The following is a 7,093-nucleotide window of genomic DNA, read 5'->3' as shown; positions in this document are numbered from 1 at the left end:
AAGCGCTCAGAGCCCACGGGGCCCACGTCCCAGGAAGGAGTCGCCCAGACTCGACAAAGGGCAGCAAATCACAGGCCGCCTCATTTAAGACAAAGCTCGGACAAAACGCAATGCTCAGAGGGTGACGGGCTCCCTGGCTGCCTGCACTCAGCACACAGGACTCCTCTTGAGTGTCTCCCCTTCCACCCCCCGCCCCGAGTCATCCTCAGCCTGGTCTTTCCCCCAGGGAGCCCGTGTCCCTTCCCACCCTAGCACGGGACGGGCATGAGAAAAACACAAGGGCGAATGACCGGACACGAAGCAGTAAATCTCAGTGTATGAAGATGCACTCGGTGACAAGCCTGCTGGAAGGTTGCTCAAGGCAGTGAGACCCCCCCCCACACCCCGCCAGGCGAGGGGGCCAAGCCACACTCACGTGCACGGGCACAAAGGCCAATGGTCGTTGTGCCCCAGTCCAGTCATTGTAGGTTGGAGACCAGCGGTATTGAACATGCAGGTACAGAGATGGCAGAGTACAGCTTCGAGTCAGGTGGGCGGGATTCCGACGCCAGCTAAAACACGATTTGGTTCCCCGTAGAATGATACAGCATGGGTAAGAATATGAAGCCAGGGGCTAGTGCTCAGGCACTGCACCTGCTGGCGATGCTGGCAATGCTGGTGGGGTTCTGGCATCCCATATGAGTTCCGGTTTGAGTCCCGGCTGCTCCAGTTCTGATCCAGCTCCCTGCTAATGCACCTGGGCCCTTGCTACCCCTGGGGGCAACCCGTACGGAGTCACAATAGTCCACGTGGCAGGAAACTGAGGTTCAGGGGGGAAGTAAGTGAGGGCCAGGGCTTGTCAGCTTTCGGGGAACTGGAGCCACAGCTCCCTGCTTGATGGCCTGGGTGCCCCCTCCCCCAACACGTCCTCAGCCAGGTAACCATGTAGGAGAAAATGCCCAAACTCAGCAGCTTTGGGCTTTGCAGCAATAGAAAGTCAGTCTCTCTCTCTCTCTCTCTCTCTCTCTCCCCCCCCCCCTCCTTCTTTCACCCTCCTTCCGAGATCTCAGTCCACGTCTTCAGGTTTGGTTCTGATGCTTAAACCCAGGAATGGCTCAGCAGCTTCTCCAGGGAGTCTCTGGGTGTTAAACAGCAGGCTGAGCCTGATCAAGAGGAAATTAAAAAGAGCCTTGGGGATTACAGGTCCGGGGGTTCATTAACACCTGATGAAAACCTGCGTGAGGCTGAGCACAGGTGCTTAGGAGTTGTTTTTTTTTTTTTTTTTTTTTTTTTTTTTTTTTTTTTTTTTTTTGTCTTTCCTATGTGGTTCTGGGAAGCTGATAGGAAACTTAATCAAAGATGGAAGGGAGTGATGGCAGCCTGGGACAACCCAAACCAGGGCTGTGTGGGCTGGCTGTCACATTTCTGAGGTTGGCAAGCTCCTTAAGAGAATATGGCGGCCAGTGTCGCAGCTCAATAGGCTAATCCTCTGCCTTGCGGTGCCAGCACACTGGGTTCTAGTCCCGGTCAGGGCGCCGGATTCTGTCCTGGTTGCCCCTCTTCCAGGCCATCTTTCTGCTGTGGCTAGGGAGTGCAGTGGAGGATGGCCCAGGTGCTTGGGCCCTGCACCCACATGGGAGACCAGGAGAGGCACCTGGCTCCTGGCTTCGGATCAGCGTGGTGTGCGGGCCGCAGTGGCCATTGGGGGGTGAACCAATGGCAAAAGGAAGACCTTTCTCTCTGTCAACTCTGCCTGTCAAAAAAAAAAAAAAAAAAAGAGAGAGAGAGAGAGAGAATATGGCATGGGTCAGCGGGACAGAAGTTATCTCTGAGATGGATGGGATCAGCCGCTCAGACAATGGCCAGGGAGATGACTGGGAGAACAGAGAGCGAGGTGGGTGGCAGGAAGGACCCAATGTGTGTTATTATGCACCAACGAACTCTCAGGTGAGTTTAGGAGTCAGGTTTTCCTTCTCCTCCACCCAGCCACCACTGCCATCCCGACGAGAGAGCTGTGAACATCTTGAGTTCAATGTAGTGGACGTTGGTAGGGTTTCTGGCTGCTGGATGGTCATCTTGCCTTTGGCATTGACATCTGGATTTCATTTGGGGAAGTGACTTCTCTCCTACAGGGCACAGTACGGGGTAGCCAAGCAGCCAGCCCAGGGGACCCAGCTGTTCCCCCTGGAGTAGGGACAGTGAGTCTGAAGGTGTTGGCTGCTTGGTTATCCCAACAGCTGCACCTCGGTTGGGCTATCTCTTCGACTGTGACCCTTGGGTTTCCCAAGTCCAGTGCCCTTGGCCCTCATACTGTGACATTCCTAGCACAGGGAGCTCCTCCTTCTGCAATTTATCCTAACCAGCGTCTGAAAGAGCCAGTTATGTGGCCTCTCACGGTCCTCTCGAGTGGATTGATCACTGGATCCGTCAGCCTGCTCCTAGGAGAGACAGCAGGGATGGCGACAACCAGGCAGTTGGGCACGGAATCCCATGGGATACAACTCTTACGTTGAGCTGCAGTATGAAAATATTTGCATTTTGTGTAATTGCTCACTCCAAAGGCCCTCCTATGGAGGATTCTCTTGCAATAGTTAGGTGCACAGGTTGACCATGTCCTCAACGCCAATTATTCCTCCGCAAATACCCACACACGCAAAAAGATCCCGAGAGCAAAATGGCCACCACAGAATCAAGGCTGGAGGCTAAGGATAGACTGAGCAGTTTTTGGATGGCCTTGCACCAAGGCCCTCCTGCCACTTGGTGTCGCTCTAACTGGACCAGGGCCCTGACATCAGTAATCCACCTTGGACATGAGGGAGTGATGGTGGGATAACATACCTGAAGAAGGCCAGCCAGCTACCCGGTGGGAGGTTAATAATACTGGGCTCCTCCTGTTATGCAAGGCTCTGCCATTTGTCCTTGTTGGAAAAGACCTTTTTTTTAATTTCTTTCTTTCTTTTTTTTTTTTTTTTTTGGATTTGATTTTGCTTCTGCTTGCTGGCCTGTCGGGCTTCTGCCAGCACTGTCATCTGTCAAGTTACAGAATACATTATTCACTGTCTCATACAACATTGCTTCTGACCAAAGAATGTACTCCCCAGGCAGAGAGGAGAGGCAATGAGCTGATGCCTGGGCAATCCACTCTTAGCATGAATCCTAGCACACAGACGCATATGACTTTACAGATTGGCCAAATGGCTCACTGACGGCTCAATGACAATGCCAGCTGGGAGGCCACGCCTTCAAGATTGAGATGCCGTCTTTTGGGAGGCTGTGTATATCACAAGGAACCCCCAGAGACAGAACAAATGGATCTAGCTCAGGAGGGGCTGTGAGGAAGGCATCATGCGTGGATTTCCCTAATGACCCATTTATGTTTTATTTCCTCTGCCCATCATTCTGACTCTCCCAGGAGAGAAAGGATGGAGTTGGAGGCAAGTCTACTGCTTATTTCACCAAGAAAAGAGTGGTTACCCTATTGGCTTGGATGATTGATGGCGTTTTTAGGGGGAGAATGGGGCTGCCGTTACACATGAGGAGAACGAGGACTACAACCAGAAGTCAGAGGGTCCGGGAACAGCCATACCTCCTCTGTGACCTGCCTTAAAGATCCATGGAAAGTTCTAGCAACCCTGCACCAGCAGGTACACCAAATGCACAGAACCTTCTAGAAGCAAGTTCAGGTCATCTGATCCTGCTGAAGGGCTCCTTCCATCTGCTGAAAGTGCTGGGGAAAGGCAGAGGGAAAGACAGAATGGCTACCGGAAGATGGAAGTGGGCAACACCAGCTACGGGCTTGAATCATTCTTCCACTCCTAGCACAGGGAGCTCCTCCTTCCGCAATTTATCCTAACCAATGTCCGAAAGAGCCAGTTATGTGGCCTCTCACGGTCCTCTCGAGTGGATTGATCACTGGATCAGTCAGCCTGCTCCTAGGAGAGACAGCAACCCTGTTCCTAGTTGAATCATTCTTCCACTCAACAGATGATTATTGAATACCATCAATGGGGCCAGCACTGTGTGGGCAACTCCCGAAACAGACAATCTTGCCTTTCTTCATGGAGTTTGTGTTTTAGTACAGAGAGGCAGAACATAAACCACACAGGTTAAGTGAAATTGATTTGCTAGATGACGATACCGGGTGCAGGGGCAGACAAAGCATTGGAGGGGAACGGGATGCTTAGAGGGTTGCATGGTGTGATCAGGGCAGGTGTCCCTGGCACAAGGCTATGAAAGGCGCAGGCTGTGTGGATATTGCCAACCAGAAAGGACAGCAGTACCAGCGGCTCACTTTGGACACAGAAGTAGAGGTTGGGCAGGTGTATGTCAATGAGCTGCATTTTTTTGTCTTTTCATTCATTTTGCTCCTCTTTCCTCTCCTTCCTTGCCTCCCATTGTGTGTGGACTGCATGAGTAGGAGCTAAAGGAACCATTTGTTTTGCAGACTGCAGAATATCCAGATGGAAGCAGAGGCGACCTAAACATCAAGCCAAGGGGTCTCAGAGGGGCCTGATTGACAGCTGTTTAATTTCATCTTGTTGTTAACAAGCTGGGCGTGGTGCCTGAGATACTGAATTTGGTAAATGGTGTAATTGGGGGAACATATGTAGGGAACCTGTGACTGTACATGTGAAAGGATGGCTACCTCCTGCCTTTATACCAGCCACGCCTCTCTTCCGGTGCTTTCTTCCGGCTCTGGATCTCAGGTTTCTCCTCAATGTAGTAAGGTTGTCGATAGTGCCTGGAGCCTCAGCCCAGATCGGCAACTTATAGTTTTGGGAATCTCTCTTTTTTTAAATTTTTTGACAGGCAGAGTGGACAGTGAGAGAGAGAGAGACAGAGAGAAAGGTCTTCCTTTGCCATTGGTTCACCCTCCAATGGCCGCCACGGCCAGCGTGCCGCGGCCAGCGCACCGCACTGATCCTATGGCAGGAGCCAGGTGCTTCTCCTGGTCTCCCATGGGGTGCAGGGCCCAAGGACTTGGGCCATCCTCCACTGCCCTCCCAGGCCACAGCAGAGAGCTGGCCTGGAAGAGGGGCAACCGGGACAGAATCCGGCACCCCGACCGGAACTAGAACCCGGTGTGCCGGCACCGCAAGGCGGAGGATTAGCCTAGTGAGCCACGGCACTAGCTCGAATCTCTTTTTTTTTAAAGAGATATTTATTTATTTGAGAGGCAGAGTTACAGACAGAGAAAGGGAAAGACACAGAGGGAGTCTCCCATCTGCTGCTTCACTCCCCAAATGGCTGCAACAGCCAGAGCTGGGTCAATCCGAAGCCAGGAGCCAGGAGCCTCCTCTGGGTCTCCCATAGGGGTTGGGCCATCCTCCACTGTTTTACCAGGCCATTAACAGGGAGCGAGATCAGAAATGGAGCAACCGGGACTTGAACTGGCACCTGTATGGGATGCCGACTCTGCAGAATGCAGCTTAATCTGCTATGCCACAGTGCTGGCTCCAGTTTGAGAACTCTTAAACTAGCTTTTCTACCTACTTGAACATGGCCTCATTGCCTGGTGGTCTTGCTCTTCCCTCTTAATTCCAAAGAAGACTGTTGAGCCAACCGACACAGGATTGAACCCTGTCTCTGCTGTTCCTTGTCGGACTTCACTTTCTTGGACAGGCCCCCGAAGATCAGGGTAGAAGGAGATTGAGCCAAAAGTGTGAGCCAGGAAAGAATCAGGCTGGGCAGGCAGGTGACCTGACACCTGAGACACCCAAGGATATCTAGTAATCTTGACGTGGGGACTGGAAGCCAAAGAATCCAACTTGCTCAGAGATCTGGGGGAGTTTGAGTCTTATTTCTGGGTCAGTGGGCTCACAGGAGAGCCACACAGAGGCAAACCAGAGGCAGAGCAGAGACACAGGGCTCACAGCTGGTATCTCTGGTCTCTGAGGGTCTGTATCACGCTGCCTTGACACTTGGAAGCTGCATACCTTCTGCTCAGACTCTTCTGACACTGGCACCAAGACAGTCATTAAGCATACTCTTTGCACATGGGGTTTGGGGACGTTGGCACCTGCTACTGGCAAGACCAGGTTCTCCCCATCTCTGAGCTCTGTGTGTCCTCGCTCAGGGCCACATTCACTGTCCCCTCCCTTACCGCCTTGGAAATGAACCATTGCTGTCAATTTCCTGTCCGGAGCGACTTTCCGAGATGCATGGAACAGCGTTTTTATTGAAGTTAGGAAATTGGAAAGCATCTCAATTTCTCTTGCACCACAATTTTATTATTTCCTTTGAAGTGAATGTTTCAACTACACCAGACAAGTCTGTGCTCAAATGGAGGTATGAAAATACATGTAGAAATCAAAAAGAAGAGGTTTTTTTTTTTTTTTCCAGTTGTCTCTGCCTTTGTAGCCTGTGTGCCCTTGCCTGCCTGCCTTTCATTTGTTAATGGAAAGATCAGCTCTTCAAATCCACAGACAGATGGCCTAACATAGCACTAAAACCCCAGGAAAAATAATCTGACTTCATGGTCTTATTCTAGTCACCTATTTTAGCTTTTTGGAGTCAGATATCACCCTGATAAAATATTGCCTATCTCTCTAAATTATTTGATGAAATAGGCATGCATGTCCTACAATGAGCGCTGTTAATTTATAACTGAATAAAACAACACACCTTTTTAAAAAAAGATTATTTATTTGAAAGGCAGAGTGATACAGAGAGGGAGGGAGAAAGAGAGATTTGCCATCCACTGGTTCACCTCCCAGATGGCCAGAACAACCAGGACTGGGCTAGGCTGAAGCCAGGATCCAGACACTTCATCCACATGGGTATCAGAGGGGCTCAAGTTCTCCGGTCATCTTCCACTGCTTTCCCAGGTACATTAGCAGGGAGCTGACCCTGTACAGCCCCCTATTCTCCCCCAGAGCCTCCCAGAGGTGTGACACTTCACAGTTGCATGAAGACAGAGTTCTGATCCAGCCTATTCAGGAACTGGACAGGGTTGATCCAGACTCAGGGTGTTAAGCACATCTCATGTTTCATCGATTCATGGTCACGTTTGTCTTTTGGCGACTGGCTTATTTCACTAAGCAAAATGGTCTCCAGTTGCATTAAAATTCTGTTGTAAAAGGCAGGGTTTCATTCTTTTTTTTTATGGCTGAGT

This window comes from Oryctolagus cuniculus, chromosome 19 (genome assembly GCF_964237555.1).
Source record: "Oryctolagus cuniculus chromosome 19, mOryCun1.1, whole genome shotgun sequence".
In the NCBI taxonomy this organism is placed as follows: Eukaryota; Metazoa; Chordata; class Mammalia; order Lagomorpha; family Leporidae; genus Oryctolagus; species Oryctolagus cuniculus.
This window is presented reverse-complemented; position numbering follows the sequence as displayed.